Source organism: Apodemus sylvaticus, chromosome 1 (genome assembly GCF_947179515.1).
Source record: "Apodemus sylvaticus chromosome 1, mApoSyl1.1, whole genome shotgun sequence".
In the NCBI taxonomy this organism is placed as follows: domain Eukaryota; kingdom Metazoa; phylum Chordata; class Mammalia; order Rodentia; family Muridae; genus Apodemus; species Apodemus sylvaticus.
In genome coordinates this window covers 140,554-167,177 of record NC_067472.1, presented here as the reverse complement: position 1 = coordinate 167,177, position 26,624 = coordinate 140,554, and the positions used below count along the sequence as shown (strand labels likewise).

The 26,624-nt window shown below is 41.6% G+C and overlaps 1 protein-coding gene, 1 non-coding gene and 1 pseudogene across 4 annotated transcripts in view; 2 read left to right on the top strand and 1 right to left on the bottom strand.

The window, feature by feature from the left end:
* Grk5 (G protein-coupled receptor kinase 5) overlaps window positions 1–26,624 on the top strand; it is a 201,369-nt gene that overhangs the window by 103,542 nt on the left and 71,203 nt on the right. The gene's annotated exons all lie outside the window — the stretch shown is intronic.
* LOC127685269 (60 kDa heat shock protein, mitochondrial-like) lies at window positions 10,901–12,596 on the bottom strand (annotated as a pseudogene).
* On the top strand, window positions 22,100–22,228 carry LOC127676526 (small nucleolar RNA SNORA44). The gene has a single exon (XR_007975999.1). It is a non-coding gene; the product is annotated as a small nucleolar RNA SNORA44 (small nucleolar RNA).

Below are 26,624 nucleotides of genomic sequence, written 5' to 3'. Positions count from 1 at the left end.
TAACACCGACTTTGCAATCCCAGGGAAGCTATAGGGTTCAGCTCTTCCTGCCTGGTGGGCTTCTGCTTTGCTCAGGTCCCATTTGCATGTAGGTCTCCAAGTCTCTGATCCCAAGCAGTTCCCACCTACATACCTGTCTCTCTCTCTCTTTTTTTTTTTTTTTTTCCAGTCTCACCTTTGGTCATAGGAGGATGAGGTGGTAGGGAAGTAAATTGCCTTCTGCTCTGACCTGGTATGAATTTTCCAAATCAAACATCTAGTAAATGCCAAAAAACATTTTACATGGTTGCTTCTTAATAGGTCAAATTCCTAGTTTTCCACTGAAGTGGTTCCATTGCTCAAAAGTGTTTCTGACACAGGAGCTGGCCATAGCATCCTTGTCACAGATTACATTTTATTGGGCTTTGCCACTTCAAAGCATCACCGCAATTCTGCGAAAGGAGCATGCTACCTGATGGAAATACTGTTGAAGATCAGTTTTAGCTGCCAATACTGGTGCAGTGTGCTTTTTGAAGGTTTTCTTTGTTTAGCTAAGAATCTCTGCTTTGTGAAGTCCCTGATGGGTTCCACTGGTTTTTCCAGGAAGCAATGAAATGAATCAGATTTCATCACAGCAAAACCATTTTGGGTTTTTTTTTTTTTTTATTTCATTCGATATATTTTTTATTTACATTTCAAATGATTTCCCCTTTTCTGGTCTTCCACTCCCCGAAAGTCATATAAGCCCCCTTCGCTCCCCGTATTCTCCCACCCACTCCTTCCCACTTCCCTGTTCTGGTTTTGCCTTATACTGCTACACTGAGTCTTTCCAGAACTAGGGGCCACTCCTCCATTCTTCTTGTACCTCATTTGAAGTGTGGATTATGTTTTGGGTATTCCAGTTTTCCAGGCTAATATCCACTTATTAGTGAGTGCATACCATGATTGATCTTTTGAGACTGGGTTACCTCACTTACTATGATGTTCTCCAGCTCCATCCATTTGCCTAAGAATTTCATGAATTCATTGTTTCTAATGGCTGAATAGTACTCCATTGTGTATATATACCACATTTTTTGCATCCATTCTTCTGTTGAGGGATACCTGGGTTCTTTCCAGCATCTGGCTATTATAAATAGGGCTCCTAACCCTAACCCTAACCCTAACCCTAACCCTAACCCTGAACATGGTGGAACATATATCCTTATTACACGCTGGGCAATCCTCTGGAAATATGCCCAGGAGTGGTATAGCAGGATCTTTCGGAAGTGACGTGCCCAGTTTTCGGAGGAACCGCCAGACTGATTTCCAGAGTGGTTGTACCAGTTTGCAACCCCACCAGCAGTGGAGGAGTGTTCCTCTTTCTCCACATCCTCGCCAACACCTGCTGTCTCCTGAGTTTTTAATCTTAGCCATTCTGACTGGTGTAAGATGAAATCTCAGGGTTGTTTTGATTTGCATTTCCCTGATGACTAATGAAGTTTAGCATTTTTTAAAATGTTTCTCCACCATCCGAAGTTCTTCAGGTGAGAATTCTTTGTTTAACTCTGTACCCCATTTTTAATAGGGTTATTTGGTTTTCTGGGGTCTAACTTCTTGAGTTCTTTGTATATATTGGATATTAGCCCTCTATCTGATGTAGGGTTGGTGAAGATCTTTTCCCAATTTGTTGGTTGCCGATTTGTCCTTTTGATGGTGTCCTTTGCTTTCTAGAAACTTTGTAATTTTATGAGGTCCCATTTGTCAATTCTTGATCTTAGAGCATATGCTATTGGTGTTCTGTTCAGGAACTTTCCCCCTGTACCGATGCCCTCAAGGGTCTTCCCCAGTTTCTTTTCTATTAGCTTCAGAGTGTCTAGCTTTATGTGGAGGTCCTTGATCCATTTGGAGTTGAGTTTAGTACAAGGAGAGAAGGATGGATCAATTTGCATTCTCCTGCATGGTGACCTCCAGCTGAACCAGCACCATTTGTTGAAAAGGCTATCTTTTTTCCATTGGATGTTTTCAGCCCCTTTGTCGAGGATCAAGTGGCCATAGATGTGTGGGTTCATTTCTGAATCTTCAATCCTGTTCCATTGATCCTCTGCCTGTCACTGTACCAATACCATGCAGTTTTTAACACTATTGCTCGGTAGTATTGCTTGAGGTCAGGGATACTGATTCCCCCAGAATTTCTTTTGTTGTTGAGAATAGTTTTAGCTATCCTGGGTTTTTTGTTATTCCAGATGAATTTGAGAATTGCTCTTTCTAACTCTATGAAGAATTGAGTTGGGATTTTGATGGGTATTGCGTTGAATTTGTATATTGCCTTTGGCAAAATGGCCATTTTAACTATATTAATCCTGCCCATCCAGGAGCATGGAAGGTTTTTCCATTTTTTGAGGTCTTCTTCCATTTCCTTCTTCAGAGTCTTGAAGTTCTTGTCATACAGATCTTTCACATGTTTGGTAAGAGTCACCCCAAGGTACTTTATATAGTTTGTGGCTATTGTGAAGGGTGTCATTTCCCTAACTTCTTTCTCACCCTGCTTATCCTTTGAGTATAGGAAGGCTACTGATTTGCTTGAGTTGATTTTATAACCTGCCACTTTGCTGAAGTTGTTTATCAGCTGTAGGAGTTCTCTAGTGGAGTTTTTTGGGTCACTTAGGTAGACTATCATATCATCTGCAAATAATGATAGTTTGACTTCTTCCTTTCCAATTTGTATCCCTTTGACCTCCTTATGTTGTCTAATTGCCCAAGCTAGTACCTCAAGTACAATATTGAAAAGATAAGGAGAAAGGGGGCAGCCTTGTCTAGTCCCTGATTTTAGTGGGATTGCTTCAAGGTTCTCTCCATTTAGTTTAATGCTAGCTACCAATTTGCTGTATATTGCTTTTACTATGTTTAGGTATGGGTCTTGAATTCCTGTTCTTTCCAAGACTTTAAGCATGAAAGGATGCTGAATTTTGTCAAATGCTTTTTCAGCATCCAATGAAATGACCATGTGGTTTTTTTCTTTGAGTTTGTTTATGTAGTGGATTGCATTGATGGATTTCTGTATATTGAACCAACCTTGCATCCATGGAATAAAGCCTACTTGATCATGGTGGATTATCGTTTTTATGTGTTCTTGAATTCGGTTGGCAAGAATTTTATTGAGTATTTTTGCATCGATGTTCATAAGGGAAATTGGTCTGAAGTTCTCTTTCTTTGTTGGATCTTTGTGTGGTTTTGGTATCAGCATAATTGTGGCTTCATAGAAGGAATTGGGTAGTGTTCCTTCTGTTTCTATTTTGTGGAATAGTTTGAAGAGTATTGGTGTTAGGTCTTCTTTGAAGGTCTGATAGAATTCTGCACTGAAGCCATCTGGTCCTGTGCTTTTTTTGGTTGGAAGGATTTCTATGACCCCTTCTATTTCTTTAGGGGTTATGGGACTGTTTAGATGATCTATTTGGTCCTGATTTAATTTTGGTATTCAGTATCTGTCTAGGAAATTGTTCATTTCCTCTAGATTCCCCAGTTGTGTTGAGTATAGGCTTTTGTAGTAGGATTGATGATTTTTTGAATTTCCTCAGTTTCTGTTGTTATATCTCTGTTTTCATTTCTAATTTTGTTAATTTGGATACTTTCTCTCTGCCCTTTGGTCAGTCTGGCTAAGGGTCTATCTATCTTGTTGATTTTCTCAAAAAAAAACAGCTCCTGGATTCGTTGATTCTTTGTATGGTTCTCTTTGATTCCACTTGACTGATTTCAGCCCTGAGTTTGATGATTTCCTGTCTTCTACTCCTCCTGGGGGAATTGGCTTCTTTCTGTTCCAGGGCTTTCAGGTGTGTAGTTAAGCTGCTAGTGTATGCACTCACCATTTTCTTTTTGGAGGCACTCAGGGCTATGAGTTTTCCTCTTAGCACTGCTTTTATTGTGTCCCAAAGATTTGGGTATGTTGTGCCTTCATTTTCATTATATTCTAAAAAGTCTCTAATTTCTTTGTTTATTTCTTCTTTGGCCAAGGTGTCATTGAGTAGAGTATTGTTCAGCCTCCATGTGTATGTGGACTTTCTGTTGTTTTTGTTGCCATTGAAGACCACTCTTACTCCATAGTAACCTGATAGGAGGCATGGGATTAGTTCGATCTTATATTTGTTGAGGTCTGTCTTGTGACCAATTATATGGTCGATTTTGGAGAAGGTATCATGAGGTGCTGAGAAAAAGGTATATTCTTTTGTTTTAGGGTGAAATGTTCTATAAATATCAGTCAAGTTCAATAGGGCCAAAACTTCAATTAGTTTTATTGTGTCCCTGTTTAGTTCCTGTTTTCCTGATCGGTCCATTGAGGAGAGTGGAGTGTTGAAGTCACCCACAATTATTGTGTTAGGTGCAATGTGTGCTTTGAACTTTAGTAATGTTTCTTTTACGAATGAGGGTGCCCTTGCATTTGGTGCATAGATGTTCAGAATTGAAAGTTCTTCTTGGTGGATATTTCCTTTGACCAGCAAGAAGTGTCCTTCTGTATCTCTTTTGATGACTTTAGGTTGAAAGTCAGTTTTATCTGATATTAGAATGGCTACTCCGGCTCGTTTCCCGAGACCATTGGCTTGTAAAATTGTCTTCCAGCCTTTTACTCTAAGGTAGTTTTTGTCTTTGACATTGAGGTATGTTTCCTGTATGCAGAAAAATGTAGGGTCCTGTTTCCTTATCCAGTCTGTTAGTCTTTGTCTTTTTATTGGGGAGTTGAGTCCATTGATGTTAAGAGATATTACAGAATAGTGATTATTACTTCCTGTCATTTTTGATGTTATTTTTATATTTGAGTGGTTATCTTCTTTTGGGTTTGATAAAAAAAGGTAACTATCTTGCTTTTTCCTGGGTGTCGTTTCCCTCCTTGTATTGGAGTTTTCCTCCTATTATTCTTTGTAGAGCTGGGTTTGTAGAAAGATATTGTGTAAATTTGGTTTTGTCATGGAATATCTCTTGTTTCTCCATCTATTGTGATTGAGAGTTTTGCTGGGTATAGTAGTCTTGGCTGACATTTGTGTTCTCTTAGAGTCTGCATGAGATCTGCCCAGGATCTTCTAGCTTTCATGGTCTCTGGTGAGAAGTCTGGTGTGATTCTGATAGGTCTTCCTTTTTATGTTACTTGGCCTTTTTCTCTTACTGCCTCTAGTATTTTTTCTTTGTTTAGTTCATTTGGGGTTTTGATTATTATGTGAGGAGAGGTATTTCTGCTCAGGTTCAGTCTGTTTGGAGTTCTGTAGGCTTCTTGTATATTCATGGGCATCTCTCTCTTTAAGTTGGGAAAGTTTTCTTCCATAATTTTGTTGAAGATATTTGCTGGCCCTTTCAGTTATAAATCTTCACTCTCATCTATACCTATAATCCTTAGGTTTGGTTTTCTCATTGTGTCCTGGATTTCCTGAATGTTCTGGGATACAATCTTTTTGCATTTTGCATTTTCTTTGACAGTTGAGTCAATGGTTTCTATGGTATCTTCGGCATCTGAGATTCTTTCTTCCATCTCTTGTATTCTGTTGTTGATATTTGCATTTATGGCCCCTGATTTCTTCTCAAGGTTTTCTATCTCCAAAGTTTTCTCCCTTTGTGATTTCTTAGTTGTTTCTGCTTCTGATTTTAGATCCTGGATGGTTTTGCTTAGTTCCTTCACTTGCTTGTTTGTGGTTTCCTGTAATTCTTTTTTTTTTTTTTTTTTTTTTTCATTTTTTGAGACAGGGTTTCTCTGTGTAGTCCTGGCTGTCCTGGAACTCACTCTGTAGACTAGCCTGACCTCGAACTCAGAAATCCACCTGCCTCTGCCTCCCAAGTGCTGGGATTACAGGCGTGCGCCACCATGCCCGGCTCCTGTAATTCTTTAAGAGATTTTTGTTTTTCCTCTTTCATGACTTCTGCTGTTTGACTCACTTTCTCCTGCATTTCTTTAAGTTTTTTTTGTTTGTTTGTTTCTTTTTTATTGGCTTCTTTCTCTTGAGCCTTATTCTACTGAATTTCATTAAGTGATTTTTGTGTTTCCTTTATACGGGTTTCTACCTTATTCATCTTCCCCTGTATTTCTTTAAGAGATTCATTTATGTCCTTTTTGTGTTCTTCTAGAAGCATCATGAACAGTGATTTTAAATCCAAATCTTGTTTTTCTGGTGTGTTTGTGTAATCAGGACTTGCTGATGTTGGAGAGTTCGGTTCAGACGCTGCCATATTGCCTAGGTTTCTGTTAGTAGCGTTCCTGCATTTGCCTTTTGCCACCTTGTTATTTCTGGCGTTAGTTGGTCTTGTCTCTGGCTGGTATCTGTGCCTCCTGTGAGGCTATATGGCTATTTCTGCAACACTGGATGGCTGGGTTTCCCCTGTTACAGATTGCTAATGAACTGCCCTCCTCTTGGGTGCCCTTTCAGCCCTAGTGTGCCTTGCCCCAGGTTGTCTATGTGAACCAGGTGGTGCCTGTTTGCTCCTTCAGTGAGTGCTGATGGTCTATGCTGCTGTGGTACCTTTTCTGAGTGCTGGTCACTCTGCTGGGCAGCCTATCTCCCAACCGGGTTGGTGCACACAAAGCTAGCCTCGTTGCTCAGGCCCTGAGTCCAGGCAAGAGTCTGGCTGGCTAAGCCCTGAGCAAAGTTGCCTTCGGGCTATGACTGTTAATTTGTTCTGTCAGGTGGTCAGGATGGAGGCTTGTGTACTCTCCCTGAAAGTGCCGGGAGAGTCTCCTGGGCTAACAACCTCCTGGCCCAGTTGGCACACAGATGGCCCACCGAGCAGCCCAGGGCCTGGGGGCAGTCCAAGGCCTGTCCAGCTTAGACCCCCACTATGTTAGCCTCGGGCTATGACTCTTAGCTGACTTTACCTGCTAGACCTCTTTGGCGTCCCATAGTCAAAATGGCAGAGCGTGTGCGGCGTGCGCGCGGGCCTGGCAAACAACCTCCTGGCCAGGTTTGCATACTGATGGCCCCCTGAACAGCCTTGGGCCTGGGTGCAGGCCAACGCCCGTCAGGCTTAGACCCCCACAATGTTGGCTTTGGGTTACATTTGCGTAACTCAGTCTGTCTGATTTCTCTGGAGCCTGAGATCCAAGATGGCGGAGAGACTCTCGTAACTGGCGGGAGGCAGAGTTCTGATGTGGCTTCTCACCATTTGGGTTTTACAGATGTATTTGTAGAAGAAGTTGAATATTCCTCTGCCGACAGCTCATTTCTAGCGTGTGATTTTGGGTGTTTACATTATGTTTGTATATTAACATATGCACATGTCCATTGTAGATGTGGAGGCTAGACATACTTAGGTATTCCTCCCTCCCGCCCCCCTTCTGTTTGTGTGTGCTTGTTTTTTTGTGTGTGTTTGTGTGTGTTGTGTTTGTGGGTGTTTGTGTGTGTCTCTGTCTTATCTCTCTCTGTGTCTGCCTCCCCCACCCCCTGTTTTAATAATGACAGGATCTCTCATTGGCCTGGAACTCACCTAGGTTAATTGGCCAGTGAGCTCCAGTGATCCTCCTGTCTCTATCTCCCTAGTGCTGAGATTATAAGCAAAAAACAAAACAAAGCAAAACAAAACAAAAAAAACCCCAAAACAAAAACAAACAAACAAACAAACAAACAAAAACTCATGGGTTTGGGGCATTGGAACTATCCCCATACCCTTAGCATGTAATTTTTGATTGGAGCATGTATCAAGCATAGTGGAGGAGTTTGAATAGCTCTCAGAATGTGCTAGAATGTAATTTGTCTGGCTCCTTTCTCCAGGTCTCTAATATGGCTGGGCAAGAACATTCAAACATCTGCTAACTAGGCAGATGTTTGGTGTGCTCCTGTGTTTCTGGCTTTGGAATACTCACAGAGATAAGTGATAGAACTTGTAGTTTCTTCCTCAGTGTTTGTGTCAGAATCACAGGGGTGGCAGTCGTTCCTCTTGAGGTGTGAAATGATTTTCAGTAGTTTAGTAGTGCCTGAATATATTGCCCATTTTTTTTATTTGATATATTCTTTATTTACATTTCAAGTGATTTTCCCTTTCCTGGATCCCCCCTCCCCAAAAGTCCCATAAGCCCTCTTCCTTACCCCTAATCCCCAATCCAACCCTTCCCACTTCCCTGTTCTGGTATTCCCCTACACTGCTGCACTGAGCTTTTCCAGGACCGGGGGCCACTCCTTTCTTCTTATTGGGCACCATTTGATATGTGCATTGTGTCTTGGGTATTCCAAGCTTCTAGGCAAATATCCACTTATCAGTGAGTGCATACCATGAGTGTTCTTTTGAGACTGGGTTACCTCACTTAGGATGATGTTCTCCAGTTCCATCCATTTGTCTAAGAATTTCATGAATTCATTGTTTCTAATGGCTAAATAGTACTCCATTGTGTATATATACCACATTTTCTGTATCCATTCCTACATTGAGGGACATCTGGGTTCTTTCCAGCTTCTGGCTATTATAAATAGGACTGCTATGAACATAGTGGACTAATAGTATCCTAATTACATGCTGGGGAATCCTCTGGGTATATGCCCAGGAGTGGTATAGCAGGGTCCTCTGGAAGTATCATTCCCAGTTTTCTGAGGAACCACCAGACTGACTTCCAGAGTGGTAGTACCAGCTTGCAAGCCCAACAGCAGTGGAGTAGTGTGCCTCTTTTTCCACATCCTCGCCAGCACTTGTTTTCTCCTGACTTTTTGATCTTAGCCATTCTGACTGGTGTGTGGTGAAATCTCAGGGTTGTTTTGATTTGCATTTCCCTGATGACTAAGGATGTTGAACATTTCTTTAGGTGCTTCTCAGCCATTCGATATTCCTCAGGTGAAAATTCTTTGTTTAGCTCTGTAGCCCATTTTTTAAGGGGGGATATTTGGCTCTCTGGAGTCTACCTTCTTGAGTTCTTTGTCTATCTTGGATATAAGCCCTCTGTCGGATGTAGTGTTGGTAATGATCTTTTCCCAATTTGTTGGTTGCCATTTTGTCCTTTTGACAATGTCCTTTGCCTTGCAGTTTTATGAGGTCCCATTTGTCAATTCTTGCTCTTAGAGCATAAGCTATTGGTGTTCTGTTGAGGAAATTTTCCCCTGTGCCCATGTCCTCAAGAGTCTTCCCCAGTTTCTTTTCTATTAGTTTCAGTGTGTCTGGTCTTATATATGCTGTAAGGAAGAAAATAACAACTATAGCCCAAACACTATATGTTACAGTAGAGAAAGGCTAACTTGAAAGGTATGAAGGGGACTCAATTAAATCCAAGATAAAGAACATATCAAAGTCACTACCATTCCAACTTGTTTAACAATAGGCATGTTCTTTAGCCAGTCTCATCACTGTACAAGCAAAGAGTATGCCCTCACAAACTGAGAAGACTTGGATGTCATTTAGCTGTATGTCACTGCTAAAATCTTTCAGTGTAGGACATGGCTATATTGTGACAATTGCCACAATTACAGGTTTTTGTTCAGATAAAGGTGGCTTATGTGTGGCTGATGTTTGGAAAAGATGTTCAGGTACATGTCATGCTGGTGGGATCTTTACAGGTGTTATCGTCTAATCCTCAGAAAATCTTGGGCCATCCCTATTGTGAGCTGAGCTGAGGAAACAGGCTTATATGTGACATGATTTTCCTAATATAATGTAACTATTAACTAACTGAGAGAACTTGGATTGAAGCCCAGGCCTACTGAACTCTTAACTCCTAAACTCTTAACCACTATGCCCACATAGCATCAATCAAAGAAATGATTCTTTCCACCCTAGGATGTAATCCTGGGAAGTTTCTTGGGCCAAATAACTAGGTGAATGGTAGGCTATAGTAAGGGATGTTTGAGAGTAACAGAGAATGTTCTCTGAATCTAGACAAGATCATGCCCTTTGGCTAAAAGTTTGAGTGTGACTATTTTGAACTTCTTATATGAATGATATCTTCAGTAAGTCAGTTTGTTGCCTCTTGTGTGTCAGCAGGGACTTAGGCTCCTATGTTTCTGCTCTATAGATGTCTTCTGGTATGGCTTGGCTGCTGCAGCTCCAGCCCACACATTGTTTCAAGGAAGTAGAAAGGAAAAAGGAAAAGGGGTACCTTTACAGTTCTTTCAACTATCATGAGTTTTTCTGGAAAGTTGATCACTCATCTTTTCAGTTCACTGGCTACCTACTTGTTGGGGAGTCTGTCCACACAGGAATATGGGTGTGGATAACCAAAGTCCTGCCCTTAAAGTGCTTTTTGGGGTGTGACTGCTGCAGAACCCATCAGTTAAATGGAGAGGAAAAATCTCCTGGGAATGAGGGCTAGCCAGCTCATGTGTCTGTTTTTTGTTTGTTCAAGTGGGTTTTGTGTTTAATTAGAGCATATAGCCAAAGCCCACCATGTTTTTAGCCTGCTGAAAAGACCAGAGACACTTTTGAATCTAAATCAGTTCAGCTTTCCAGATGCTATCCTCTAAAGCAGCACAAGCAGAACTCGGAGCCAGCCTCTCACCTGCACCCTAGGCTAGCTGCCATCTAGTTTCTTTCTTTCTTTCTTTTTTAAACTTTAAACAAAAATTGATTACAGGTTATCACATAATTGGATACTTCTCTACTTTGTACACAATCATTCCCACCCTTCACAGAAAGGCTGCTTCTGAACTTCTCATGTGGTGGCATAGCACTACAGTCCTGATGCTAACAGGACAGTAGAGATGCCTCAGTGATTTAAGTTGAAAGCAGGACACTGGTATATGGCTCTTGTACCCAGCATCAGGAATGTACAAATGTCTTTATTCAAAAATGCAAAATAAATTATCTGTAGGCATGGACAATGACAGCAGTAAACCATTATGTATTGTGAAAGGAAACCAGTAACTAATGCTTACAGTGATCATCCAACCTCAGTCATTTTTTTCCAGGTGACTTCTCTGAAGTTATCGTCGAGGAACCTGCTTTGAACTTCTTCCCACAGTTCACTGATAAGGGCAAAACATTATTCTATGAGTTAGAACATGCCACCTCCCATACCCCCTCCCATTCCACCCACTGCACCCATTCCAGGGTCCTTCTCTTGGAATTTCTGTCACTTCAGCTTCGGCTGTAGTTAGCAAGGAGGCCACCCCAGCAGCATCTAGTAAGGCAGTTCTTACAACCTTTTTGGATCAATGATTCCCTTTTTCCACCATGTTCATGAAATCTCCAAGCATCATAACCAACTTCTGAGGAACTCTGCAGAATTTTCTCAACTGTCAAAGATTCTTCAACATCTGCATTCTTAGCAATTGTCATTGTAGGAATTTTAAGTGTTCTTTTAATAATTTCTATACCTATTTTCTGATCTTCATTAGCAGGTTTTAATGAATCCAAGGCTGGTATGCACAGAAACAGGGCACAGCCCCCTCCTAGAACAATGCCTTCTTCAACAGCTGCTCTTGTAGCATTGAGAACATCTGTAATTCTTGTCTTTCTTCTCATTCACTTCAACATCACTTGTTCCTCCAACCTTCAACGCAACTACTCCATCTGAAAGTTTAGCGAGTCATTCATTCAGCTTTTCCTTTTCGTATTCACTAGTTGTGATGTCTAGCTGCTCAGTGATTTCTTGAATATGTTTTTCAATGTGAGCTTTGTCACCTTTTCCTTTCAAAAGCATGGCATCATCTTTGGTGACAATGACCTCTCCAACTTTTCCTAAGTCATGAGCTTGAACATCTTCAAGATTTAGATTCAACCCCTCTTCTCCAAACACTGTACTACCAGTAGCAATAGCCATATCTTTAAGCTGGTTCTTCCTATTTTCCCCAAACCCTGGAGCTTTGACTGCTACAACCTGAAGACCAACTTTTAGCCTGTTCAAAATCAGTGTGCTTCTCCGTCAGCATCTTCAGCGATTATGACCAAGGGCTTCCGATGAGCATTAACAATTTCAAGAGCTCTAACTCTTGAACTGAACTGAACACTAGAAAATTTCTTTTTACTCAATAAAACATAGGCATCTTGAAATTCACACTTTTGACCTTTTGATGTATTAATAAAATATGGAGAAATATATCTTCTTAAATAATTTCTAGCTCATCATTCAGGGTTTTTCCATCCTTCACTGTGATGACACCTTTCCTTCCAACCTTTTTCATTGCATCAGAAATGATGTTCCCAATGTCTTTGTCTCCATTTGCGGAAATTGTAGCAACCTGAGCAATTTCTTCAGGGGTTGTTACAGGTTTAGATTGTTTCTTAAGTTCAGCAATTACAGCATCAACAGCCAACATCACACCTCTCTGGATTTCCACTTGATTAGCCCCTTTGCTGATCTTCTCAAAGCCCTCCTTGGCAAGAGAGCATGCCAGAACAATGGCAGTGGTGGTGCCATCCCTAGCCTCTTCTTTGTGCTATTGGCAACATCCTGAAAAAGTTTAACTCCATTATTTTTATATTTATTCTTTAAATCAATTGACTTTGCAACAGTGAACCCCATCTTTTGTTACTTTGGGACTTCCCCAACTTTGTTCAATAGTCACTGTTCTTCCCTTTGGACCCATTGTAACAGCTACAGCATCAGCTAAAAGGACTACACCTTAAAGCATTAAGGCTTGAGTATCCGCACCAAACTTTACATTTTTGGCATAGGCCCAAGTGAGATGAGGAGCTAGTGCCAGGGACCTTTGTCTCATCTGGCGAAGGACTGTGGGAAGTCAAAGCATTTCTGCTGTGGGGCAGCGGCTGGAGAGAATGAGGCGAGGAAAGCCATCTGTGGCAAGTGAGGGGCCATCTAGTTTCATGGAACCCTTTCTTTAGTGGGAGGTTGTCTGATACAGCCTGTGGCAATTGTGGAGCTTTGGTAGCCCACCCTCTCTGCCCCTCTCCTTATGCACTACAGCCTGGGTTAGCCCTGGGTTTTTCATCTCTCAGGAGTTCACCCTGATTGATCCTCAGAGCTGCAAGTCTTATTCTGGGGTCTGACTAGTCCACATATCAGAGTTTGCTTCCAGAAAGCCTCTTCTAGAATGACTGTTTTCACATGGGTCTAAAATGAGCCCTTTTCACTTGGAGGGAGTCAGGATGCTGGTCTGTGGGAAGAAAGCTGGGAGAAACTTGTGTGAGGAGTTCCTAAGTGGGTGTGGGGTACACGCAGATAATATCCTCCTGTGCTCTTTGTTCTGTAATTACCTCAGATCCTTGTGGTAAAGAGGTTGGAGAGATATTTCTTGGGGTTTTAGAAATCAAATGTTATTAATATGCTAATTACAGTAGGTTCATTTGCCATTAAGGCAGGTCCTGCAGAGCCTCCTTTGGCAACTGTTGATGTTCTACACTAGAAATAGAAAGCCTGTCTTGACTTTCTCACAATCAGCCCACTTTCAACTTGGATTTAGCAGGTCCAGTCTGGCTCCTGGCAGTGAAGGCTAGATTGTAATAGTGAGGGTGAGGGAGGTGTGACACATTTCAGAAAGCAGTCATCGGGGAGATTGCACAGTATGTAAAAGTGTTTCTGTATAAGCATAAGGTCCTGCGTTCCACCTCAGGTCCTATGTACAAAAGCTGAGTGTGGAGGTACACTTGTAATTCCATAAGCAGAAAGGTAGATACAAGAAGATCTCTGGGACTCACTGGCCATCCAGCCTAGTCTCTGTGGCTAGTTCCAGGCCACTACCAAAAGGGTATTGACCCACAGGTTGAGAACCACTATCCTAGAAGTACCTGGTTTATGAGAAAAACAAAATGGCAGCCAACTAGCCAAGAACAATATTTGTTTGGAAACCTGAGAGAAGAGTGGCCTGTTTTTATTGAAGATAGATCCCTGAGAATGAGAAGGAGCATGACTAATCCCCCTAGCTTACTGAGGAGCTGGGAGTGAAGAAGTCTGCCTTCTCTGAATTGCTGGGGACTTTCATTCACTGGCATGCAAGAGAATAATCCTTTGTTGAACTGGGGACTGAGGTTATCTGGTAATGGTCATAGGACTTTTTTTTTTTTTTGAAGAGGCAGCTATAGGTTATAGGAGAATAATATGTTACTAATATACTTCATTCACAAAGCCAACAATATTTATTAAGCAACTGCTATCTGCTAGACTCGAGTTAGGTACTATAGATGTACTAGGGAGCATTCCAGTTACTATGCTTAAATGATGAGGAGGTGTAGAGCAAACCTTTGTATCTACAGAATCTCTGGGTTGGGGTTCAAACATAGTAAAGTCCAGATGTTAATTTCCTTTACATTTGAAATCTCAGTTTTTAAGATTTTTAAAACTGAGAACTGAAATTCTAATTCACTTGCTTGTCTGGCTGTTGGTGGGTCTTCTATTCTTTGCTATGTGGCCATATCATGTGTCTGAGGCTCCCCCTACAGCATGGTGGTTGATTACAAAGGAGCATTTCAAGAGATAAAATCTATACCTGTTCTGTGGCCTCTGAAATCACAAGAATCACATTTATCCTGTTATGTTTAGTTGGAATAGTGATGAGCTCTTTATGAAGATCCAAGGGGAGGGAATACCCCTTCATAAACAGCATATGGATATATGGAGATGTAAGTATGTATGTATGTATGTATGTATGTATGTATGTATGTATGTGTATATCTCAAGAAGTTTATAAGAGGTTCAGAGAGGTAGCTCAACAGTTAAAAGCAAATACTGCTTTTTCAGAGGACTCAAGTATGATTCCAAGAACTCATGTCAAGTGGTTCACAATGGCCTGTAACTCCAGTTCTAACACTTTCTCCTGTTGTCCAAGAGCACTGTAATCATGTGCACTCATACATAGACACACACACATATATACAATTAAAAATAAGGAAAAATTTAAAAGCAGTGTAAGAGACTTGAAAAGCTGAGTGAGTTCTTTATATATATTGGATATTAGCCCTCTGTCAGATGTAGGGTTGGTGAAGATCTTTTCCCAATTTGTTGGTTGCCGTTTTGTCTGATTGACAGTGTCCTTTGCCTTACAGAAACTTTGTAATTTTATGAGGTCCCATTTGTCAATTTTGATCTTAGAGCATAAGCTATTGGTGTTCTGTTCAGGAACTTTTCCCCTGTGCCCATGTCCTCAAGGATCTTCCCCAGTTTCTTTTCTATTATTTTCAGTGTGTCTGGTTTTATGTGGAGATCCTTGATCCACTTGGAGTTGGGCTTAGTACAAGGAGATAAAAATGGATCGATTTGCATTCTTCTGCATGCTGACCTCCAGTTGAACCAGCACCATTTGTTGAAAAGGTTATCTTTTTTCCACTGGATGGTTTTAGCTCCTTTGTCGAAGATCAAGTGAACATAGGTGTGTGGGCTCATTTCTGTGTCTTCAATTCTATTCCATTGATCTACCTGCCTGTCACTGTACCAATACCATGCAGTTATTAACACTATTGCTCTGTAGTATTGTTTGAGGTCTGGGACACTGATTCCCCCAGAAGTTCTTTTACTGTTAAGAATGGTTTTAGCTATCTTGAGTTTTTTTGTTGTTGTTATTGTTATTCCAGATGAATTTGAGAATTGCTCTTTCTAACTCTATAGAGAACTGAGTTGGGATTTCGAATGGCTGAGAAGCATCTTAAGAAATGTTCAACATCATTAGTCATTAGAAAAATGCAAATCAAAACAACCCTGAGATTTCACCTCATACCAGTCAGAATGGGTAAGATTAAAAACTCAGGAGACAGCAAGTGTTGGCGAGGATGTGGAGAAAGAGGAACACTCCTCCACTGCTGGTGGGATTGCAAGCTGGTACAACCACTCTGGAAATCAGTCTGGCGGTTCCTCAGAAAACTGGGCATGACACTTCCGGAGGACCCTGCTATACCACTCCTGGGCATATACCCAGAGGATTCCCCGGCATGCAATAAGGACACATGCTCCACTGTGTTCAGAGCAGTCTTATTTATAATAGTCAGAAGCTGGAAAGAACCCAGATGTCCCTCAATGGAGGAATGGATACAGAAAATGTGGTATATATACACAATGGAATACTACTCAGCAATTATTATTATATCTAAGTACACTGTAGCTGTCTTTAGACGCACCAGAAGAGGGTGTCAGATCTCATTACAGATGGTTGTGAGCCACCATGCAGTTACTGGGATTTGAACGCAGGACCTTCTGGAGAGTAGTCAATGCTCTAAACCGCTGAGCCATCTCACCAGCCCCCTCTACTCAGCAATTTAAAACAATGAATTCATGAATCTTTTAGGCAAATGGTTGAACTGGAAAATATCATACTAAGTGAGGTAACTTATTCACAAAAGAACACACATGGAATGCAGTCACTGATAAGTGGATATTAATTAGCCCAGAAGCTCTGAATACTCAAGACACAACTTAACTATCAAATGATTCCCAAGAAGAAGGAAGGAGAGGGCCCGGGTCCTGGAAAGGCTTGATACAGCATTGTAAGGGATTTCCAGGACAGAGGAGTGGGAGGGGGTTGATTGGGGAACTGGTGGAGGGAAGAGGGCTTATGGGAGTTTTGGGGAGGAGGGAACTGAGAAAGGGGAAATCATTTGGAATGTAAACAGAGAATATAGAAAATTAAAAAAAAATAGTCTCCCAAAAGTCCTGATGTCTCTGGGTAAGCAGTTTCTCAGTCCTCCTTCAACATGATTCTCAATGGAAAACTCAGCCTTAGCCTTTGTATTTATGGCAGGTATTTCACCAGTGGGTGCCCAGGACTCTCTCTCAACCTGGTGCAAAGAGACCAATCTTAGCATGAAATTCAGTCTGCCCCTCAGGTCTCATTCTTGGTATGCATAGAAAAAAAATACAGACTCTCCCCTACTTCTTCCTCCAAGCCATCATGGGTTTGACCTGTTGTAATAAAACCCAGATCTTTGGTGTAGTTTGGTAAATATCAAACTACATCAGCTCTTTCTTTCAAGCCTTCCACCTGTGATTAGCCTGGCTTTAGTCTAATGAGGAACTGAAGGTGCTAAAGAGGGAAATGGAGGTGTACTCATAGGCATAAGAGTTTACCCAATGTCTCTGTTTCAGACAGGATCAGAGGAAGAATGTGTTTTACCAGGATCTAGTACAGGGGAGCAGAGATCTAGACTTAAAGATATTGCTTAGATTTGTCATCTGTTGATGTTGGGACCGTGTGTGCATGAGCACGTACATGTGTGGATATAATATATGTGTGTGAGAGTACACACGCATATGAATGAGCATGTGTGTGAAAGCCAGAGGCCAACTCTGGGTTTCTTCCTCAATTATTGTCCACTGTATTTTCTAATACATTCTCATTGAACCTGGAGCTCACCAATTCACCTTGACTGGCTGGCCAGAAAGTTCCAGGGATCCACCTAACTCTGCCTCTTCACTGTTTCCTTGGAGTCAGGAATAAAGATATGTACTACTGCATCTAGCCTTCTGCATGGGTGTTGGAGATCTAAATTCAGATCCTCATGCTTGTAAAGCAAGCACTGTATTGATGAAGCCATCTCTCCAGTCTCTGATGTCAGAATTTAAAGATTTTTCTAAATTAGATTTTGTCAGAGCTATTTTTAGGAAAGAGAAAGGTTTAGGTCAGACAGTGGGCTTCCTATTTTGCTACCAGGTATATAAAATAATAATAATAACTGAAGTAATAATAGGTAACAATAACAGAGCTACTTTGCTGTATGTTAAACACCATCCTAGACACTACATGCCTGTCTCATGTAGCCTTCATAATTGTCTATCGGAAGGTATTATCTTAGGGTTTCTACTGCTGTAAAGAGACACCATGACCAAGGCAAATCTTATAAAGGACAACATTTAATTTGGGCTGGCTTACTGGTTCTGAGGTTCAGTCTATTATCATCATGGCAGCATACAGGCAGACATGGTACTGGAGGAGCTAAGAGTTCTACATATTGATCAGAAGGCAGCCAAGAGAAGGGTCTCAAAGCCCACTCCCACAGTGACATACTTTCTCCAATAAAGCTACACCCACTCCAAGAAGGCCACACCTCCTAATGGTGCCACTCCCTGGGCCAAGCATATTCAAACCACCACAGGTACTATAACTACTCTGTATTTCAGATGCTTGAAAAGAAAGCCCTAATTAGAGTCAATATAGGATCAAGGAGCCAGCAAGAGGCAGTGCTGGGGTTTTATAGTTTCTGCTGACTACAGACCTAGCCTGCATTTCTTAGCTTCTTGAAATCCACAGTAACAATAGACAAGGACCTGAATCTAAAGTAGGTGACATTATGTCAATGCTACCAGACAGCAACCTCCATAAGAGGTACCCAAGAGTGAGTTAATATGTCAAACTGACAGTATCTAGAATCACCTAGGAGACAAAGCTCTGAATATACCTGTGAGGGCGTATCTGGATTAGATTAGGTTCTTGGCATGTCTGTGTGGAACTATCTACATTGAGGTGGGAAGACTTATTCACTGTGGGCAGCATATTCTGTGGGTTGGGGTCCAGTACTGAATTAAAAGGAGAAAGCGAGCTGAGTAGGAGCATTCATTTCTCTGCTTCCTTTTTGCAGATGCAATGTAACCAGCTGCCTCAAACTCTTGCAGCCATGCATTCCCTGTCATCATAGCTTGTACCCTCAAATATGTGCCAGGATAAACCTTTTTTCCTTTAAGTTGCTTTTGTCTGGGTATTATTATCATAGCAACAGGAAAAGTAACTAAGACACTAAGTAATCCAGATATCTGTTGGTCCATTTAGGTCTAGGCTGCCTCTACCCTATGAGTCCAGGGCATCCATCCTCCAGAAGATGGGGTCTGGAAAAACATGACTGCCTAGGACTAGCTGTCAAATACCCTTTGTGCACTTGCCAGGCCAGCTAAGAGAATGAGTTGGGATGCTCCCTCCAGCCTTGTTACAGAAACCAGGACCTGACTTCACTTCCATGAATCTTCAGCTCTGCAGCATGAACCAAGCAGGATTGTGTAACTTACATTTTGTCTCATTCCTTTGGCTACTGTTCTAAGAAGCAGCCTTGCCTCCTCAGTTAAGTTATAAGTCCTTTCTGTCTTACTCTCTTACCTGTAGTGTTTGGGACAGACTACATTCTTATGTGATCACCAATAAATTATACAAATAATACAAATGATTAAAATAGTAGCAACCCTGAAAACTTGTCCAAACAAATCTGGTGTTCCTTCAAGGAGGGAGTCTTCAAATCCTAAGTGTCCCAAAGGAGAGTCTTTAAGCCAACGGGACAGAAATATAAACAAGGTTAGTCTGCCTCTGAGCCAGCAGGGGACTAGAATGCTTCATTTCTCAAATATTCAGGCACCTAGCACTGAGACAGACTCAGAGCCATGAGAAATGACTATTTCTTATCCAGTAAATGAACAAATCAAGACCTAATAATACAGGGCCAGACACTCATATGACTTGAGGCAGGAGATTTCTATGAGTTCAAGGCCAACTTGGTTATATAGTGAGTTTTAGGTACAGTGGGAGCTAAAATTCTAGCTGAGTTGGTACTTGTCTGATACAAACAAGGTCCTGGGTTTGATTCACAATGACATATGTGCAGGCATGTTGATACACACTTCTAATTCTAACACTTGAGGAGTAGAAATAGAAGTTAAGGACTTCAATTTCTTTGAACACCACAAGGAGTAGAAATCAGAAGTTAAAAGTCATCTTTAGCTACATGCCTAAGCTTTTGAGGCCAGTCTGAGCTACATAAAACCCAGTGCAACAGTAGCTAGTGAATGGCTGCATGCAAATATTGTAATTCCAAATTTCTTTCTATGCTAGGCCAAGCTATATTCAGCTTATAAGAAACAAAGTCTCTTCCATGTGAGCAACAGATAAATAAGGGCAAGTCCTTTATTAAAACTTCAAGACCCTAGCCTGTCAACATGATTCAGAGTGTAGACCTTGTGGTCTCAGGATCCACATAAAACTTACTAGTTCATGTGGTCCTCTAATATCACATTTGCAGAATGGCATATGCAAATCCCAGCACATAAATAAAATGTAATTTTAAAATTTGAAAAAAAAAATCAAAGGAGCTGGAGAGATCACTCAGCACTGAAGGGCACTTGTTGCTCTTTCAGAGAACATAGGTTTGGTTCCCAGCACACAATGGAGGATTACAACCACTCCAGTTCCAGGGGATTCAGTTCCTTCTTCTGATCTTTGCAGGGACCAGGCCTATACACAGTGCACTGCATGCATAAAGGCAAAAATCTCTATATACTTATAAAATAAAAAATAAATAAATCTTTATTTTACAAAATAGGATTTATTTTTAAATGTGTATGCTAGAAATTGAACCTGAGCCCTCTGGAAGAGCAGCCAGAACTCTTAACAGCTGAGCAATCTCTCCATCTCCCCAAATAAATAAATCTTTCTTTAAAATTCCAAAATCCTCACTAAAGATCCCCACCCAAGTCTGGTTCAGGGACTCCATTGGAGGCCATTCTAGCCTCCTCCCTCAGACATGACACTTTGAACACCACAAGGCAGAGCTGCTCTGTCAGCCCAGACGCCTGTGATGAATGCCATACAGGTGTCTCACATAAATCTTCAAGGGCCTTCTCTGCATGGAGCCAAGTAGACACTTTAATCATCAGGGCAAAGAAAACAAAATGCCTCATGAATTTTCATTTTTATCTCAGTAAAAGAACACAATCAATTTGTCAGCATGTAGTATCACTTCTTGCCAAATGCCACTTATTTTAGACTAAAGCTTTCTCGGCTATACAAACTCTGAATAGACACAGGCGGAACCCTGAACACATGCTTCTCTTTGCCTCTTCCTGTTTTAAAAGGTCCCACATATCTCATAACTGTGTAGACCCCATCAGCTTCCTCACAGCTGACACGCTGCTCCCTGGCTCTGCTCCTTTCTTCCCTGACAGCCTTGAAATAATATTTACCTGATGGGAAACCTAAAAGAAATCCTCCCAGGTGACTTGACATGAGTGATAACTCGGAAAAAGAAAAAAGTTACTGGGCTGATAAAAAACACAATTGTGGTGAACTCCTTATTTCTAACTGGTCTTGAAGTATAACCCAATCATGGCTGTTTGTCACTGAAAATTTCCATACTGGAACTGTCCATGTTTCTTTTTTTTTCCTTGTAAGCAATTAGTTGGAAAGGGATTTGCTCAAGAAAATATAATAACAAGGATGTACTGGCTGGTTTTGTGTGTCAACTTGACACAAGCTGGAGTTATCACAGAGAAAGGGGCTTCAGTTGGGGAAGTGCCTCCATGAGATCCAGCTGTGGAGCATTTTCTCAATTAGTGATCAAGGAGGGAGGGCCCCTTGTTGGTGGTACTGTCTCTGGGCTGGTAGTTTTGGGTTCTATAAGAGAGCAGGCTGAGCAAGCCAGTAAGTAACATCCCTCCATGGCTTCTACATCAGCTCCTGCTTCCTGACCTGCTTGAGTTCCAGTCCCCACTTCCTTTGGTGATGAACAGCTGTGTGGAAGTGTAGCCCTCTGGAAGAGCAGCTTCCAGAAGTGTAAGCAAAGTAAACCCTTTCCTCCCCAACTTGCTTCTTGGTCATGATGTTTGTGCAGGAATAGAAACCCTGATGACTAAGACAAAGGGTGAATTCAGAGCTCCTCAAAATCACTTTGTTACATTGGAAAGCTCCCCAAGAAAGTCTCATAAGGAGAATGCCTTCGTTATGGCAACTGAACCTACATTGTCCCATACACTGTGTACTAAATGTATGACGACCCCAAAGATTTATTTTCTGGGTCCTAAATGGATCTCATAAATATAGATGAACATATTCAGCATACTGCCTGGCATATGGCAGGTTCTCTGTTAATGCCATTTATCCATTATAAGCACTAGACATTTTTGCCATATTTCTTTTATTTACTACCTTCACTTACTGAGAGAGAGAGAGAGAGAGAGAGAGAGAGAGAGAGAGAGAGCATCAACTGCCCATAAGGACTTAACTGAAACAGAGGGTTCACCTGTTTATATCCACTAAATCTAAACAATTTTAGATGTTGCTTTGTCAGGCAATGCAAGCCCCAGGTTATTACTTCAAATGAGTACACCCACTGACTTCTTTCAACTAGACCTATAATAGTACATCAAGGTCTCATTCCTCTCAAGGTGCAAATAAAAGACTGAGGAATTAAGCCCCTCAAATATCTAAAAGCACATGTTCACCTCAACATGGTAGGGGCAGGAAGATTACTGCCAAGTTCTAAGTCACCCTGGTGTATATATCAATTTCTGGGTTAGCCAGTGTTTCATAGTAAGATCTTTCTTAACAAATAAGAGCAGCATATTTTCAAGAATATAGCTGGTTATGGCTATGAGATCTCCAACTGCACGCCAGAGTAATTTGAGAAACTTTAACAGCAGAGGTCAAGACACTGCCTGCAGCTGCCACTTGCTTTTCCTATATGTGTAGGGACTGGGACTTCTATCTGCAACAAGTGTTTTATCCCTAGGAATATACAGAGCTTTTATTCTGTAAGTTATACCCAAGGTCCTTTGAAGAGTCTGAGGATCCAGACTGACTCATTAAACAAATAGCTACAGAACCAGTGAATGGACCATCATCTATGATTTGGTCTACAGTTGGAAACACAAGAAAAGAAACATAATGGGCAGCAAGAGAACAGCTCTAAAAGCAGAAATATTGGATAATGCTTTATAACTTACATACATGTAACTGGATCAATAAAAACTTTTTAGACAAAAGATAAATGGCAATCTAAGAAAAAGAAGGGTTTATCAGGGCTCACAGGTTATGAAGAGATGCAGTCCATCATGGTGTAAAAGACATGGAAGTGGGCAAGTGAGGCAGCTGGTCACATTTAATCTATAGTCAGGAAGCAAAGATTGCTAGTGCTCAACTCTCTACTTACTATCACTAAGGGCCTAGTATATGGCTTGGTGTTGTTAAATTCATAGCAGGTCTCCTTCTTCTTCTTCTTCTTCTTCTTCTTCTTCTTCTTCTTCTTCTTCTTCTTCTTCTTCTTTCTTCCTTCTTCCTTCTTCCTTCTTCCTCCTTCTTCTTCTTCCTCCTTCTCCTTCCCCCTCTTCCCCCTCCTCTTCCTCCTTCTCCTCCTCTTCTTCAAAGATTTATTTATTTATTTGTGTATGGGCATATATGTGTATATGTGTCTGTCATACAGAGGCTAGAGATCCATGTGGAGTATCTTTTTTAAAATTCATTTTATGTATATGAGTACACTGAGGCTATACAGATGGTTGTGAGTCATCATGTGGTTGCTGGGAATTAAACTCAGGACCTCTGCTCACTCCGGGCCCACTCTCTCTGGCCCAAAGATTTATTTATTATTATATCTAAGTACATTGTAGCTGTCTTCGGACACACCAGAAGAGGGTGTCAGGTCTCATTACAGATGGTTGTGAGGCACCATATGGTTGCTGGGATTTGAACTAAGCACCTTCAGAAGAGCAGTTGGTGCTCTTAACGACTGAGCCATCTCTCTAGCCCCATAACAGGTCTTCTATCCTCAGTTAAAACTTTCTAGAAATATCCTCATATGTATAGAGTTGTGTCTCCTAGAGGATTCTAAATACAGTTGATAGTGAAGAATAATCATCATAAGAGCCAACTGTGGTGCTACCCAATGTTCATTTACTTCATACTTCATACTTCATACTTCCTATTCAGAGGCCTCTCCTCTGGGTGTGATGGACCAGCATTCCTAAGAGTACCAGAACTGTTCAATTGACACTGTCCAGTCTGGCTCAGGAAGCAGTCTCTGTACTGCATCCAACATTGAGTGCTGCCAATCAACTCTCATATAACTGGTGAATTGTTACCTGAACTTAGACCTTTGCAGTGTAACCAAGACAACAAGAATCCAAACTGACCCCTTTTCTGAAGCTCAAGGATTTTAAAGATAGAATTAGTAGCCATAGCCAGTATAAACATCTCCCTGACTTTAAGTGCCAAATTTCACAGCCAAACACTTCTATGAGATGCCTTGATGATGGTGTCTCAGCCTCTGTCTCACAAGGGACAGATCTGTAGACTTGACATAGGTCCCCTTGGAGGTTCCTCCAGATAGTATTGAATTAGTTTCCAGCTCAAGCCCAGAGCAAAGCAACAGCTTCCACAGTAGAAGGCCACAGCCTGTTCTGCCTTCTTTTGGGCAGTTTATCTTTGTAGCATAAACAGGGCTAACCAGTATTTATGAACAAATGACTATGTCTTGCCAAGTCCTTCTCTACCATTTAAAGGGTGGAAACGGCACTTCTAGATCAGTCTCTGACCTTTGAGAGGATGAAAGGTCTAGCATCATTTCACTATTTAAACTGAAGACTCCAGGTGTCCCTGGACTCTTCATACCTCACAGGTCATGTGGAATTTTTCTTTCTCTAGCCTGAGCCTCACCCACATGCTGTTCTTGGTTTGGCATGGTTGTTTTCCATTCTCTCTGACAGTGAGGTACCCACAAATAGGTCAGCATTTATAAATGGCTAAAGAGAAGTTGTCAGAGAAAGTTTTGGTAAAGTAACCTTCTTCCTTAGTCAACTTTCAGAAGAGTTCCCTATGAGAAGGTAGATCTCCCTAGAGACTCTGCTGAAGAACTGGCTGAAATTTCCTCCCTTCCCTTCCCTTCCCTTCCCTTCCCTTCCCTTCCCTTCCCTTCCCTTCCCTTCCCTTCCCTTCCCTTCCCTTCCCTTCCCTTCCCTCCCCTTCCCTCCCCTTCCCTCTGTCCCTCCCCTCCCCTCCCCTTCCCTCTGTCCCTCCCCTCCCCTCCCCTTCCCTCTGTCCCTCCCCTTCCCTCCCCTCCCCTCCCCTTCCCTCCCCTCCCCTTCCTTCTGTCCCTCCCCTCCCCTCCCCTCTGTCCCTCCCCTCTGTCCCTCCCCTCCCCTTCCCTTCCCTCTGTCCCTCCCTCCCTCCCTCCCTTTCCTCTTTAGGGGGAAAGGGGTACAGATGCCATAGCATGTATGTGGAGATTAAAGGACAATTTGTAGGGAACCCTATTGGCTGAGCCTTTTCACCAGTCCTTACTTATGATTATTTCCACCTCTGAACATCTCCAGCTGCATTCTAACACTAGTTTACTTATTTTAATACAAATTATACTTTTCTAATTTTTTTCAAATACCAATATGGATATGCTATTTATTTCATTTTGAAAATTTTTTATTCTTCGAATCTACTTTGTTCTTTGTTATATCTTCTTTCTCACTCAACTTTTCTTTTTTTAAAATAGATATTGTCTTTATTTACATTTCAAATGTTATCCCCTTTCCTCATTTCCCCTATGAAAACATCCTATCCCATCCCCCTCCCCCTCCCCCTGCTCATGTCTGTCTTTTTGTTTGTTTGTTTGTTTCTACATTCTTTGTTTACATTCCAAATGATTTCCCTTTCTCAGTTCCCCCCTCCCCATAAGTCCCATAATCCCTCTTCCCTCTGCCAGTTCCCCAATCAACCCCCTCCCACTTCTCTGTCCTGGTAATCCCCTACTTTGCAGCATCAATCCTTTCCAAGACCAGGGACCTCTCCTTCCTTCTTCTTGGGAATCATTTGATATGTTAATTGTGTCTTGGGTATTCAAAACTTCTGGGCTAACATCTACTTATCAGTGACTGTATTCCATGTGTGTTCTTTTGTGATTGGGTTACCTCACTTAGGATGATATTTTCCAGATCCAACCATTGGCCTAAGAATTTCATGAATTGATTGTTTTTAATTGCTGAGTAGTATTCCATTGTAGTGAGCCAGACCTTATAGTAAATGTAGTCTTGTAACCACCTGGTAAACTTTCACAAAATGTTCATTCTGCTTCAGTGTTAATATAGTCGATCTGGCAGTGGCCTGGGTATTGACTCTCCTAAACCTGTACAGGTCTGAGAGAAAACAAACAAATAAACAACCAAATGAAAGAATTGCCCGTGTAAGTGGATGGCATCCCTAGGATGGTTGCAGCAGGTCCCTAGGGTAGAGCATCATTCACCCTAAGCCAGACTGTCCTTGGTTGTTCTGTGGCAGGCCTGGTCTCAAATCACTGGGAAATTCTGCCACAGAGCAGAGTTCTATCACAGAGTAAAACAGTTCTGAGCACCACCCGTTTTTTATCCACTGCACAAAACTGGGTAGCTGGCAGTCACAGATCTTTGTTTTCCAGGCTTTTTATTGATTTTCTTTCAGCTGGCCCTTTAGAAGCATTGTTTTTTTTTCCTCTGTGAAAATTTCAACATTTGTGAAAATCAAAATTTGTGAAAGTTTATTAAAATAGAAGTGAGCATAGGATTTGCATTTATGCTTCCTACTTTCTCCCAGCATTCAAAAGAACCAGCACTGATATTCCAGGTGACTTTTCTGATGCAGGGTATCATGTCCTCTGAGTAGTATGCAGAAGTGAGGTTTTTCAGTCACTGAGGCGCTTTGGGGTAGAGTAGAGCAGTTCAAGTCCAGTGCTTCCAACCTCTCCTGGAATTGGCAAGTAAGCGAGTTGGACCTGGAACCCAGATTCTTGACTCTGTTTCCAGCTTTTCCTAGGATTCTGCACCCGTCTCCCCTAGCTGTTCCTCCTATCTCCTTCACCCTGCCCCTTAATTTACCAGTTTTTCATTCCATTTCCACTGTGATAAGATATCTGAGTTCTCTGGGGTGTTTTTGTTCTTTGAGAATGATGTGGAGGTCACTGCCTGACTGAGGTTATGGTACTTTAAAGGGGCCATAAGTATTCATGAGTATGAGTACCATATCTCCACACTGTGCCAATCTTAGCCTTAGCCCCTTCCTAGACTTCTAGATAGTTTTCTGATGCACTTTGAGGGTCACCCAAAAGCACCCTGCCCCTGCAAC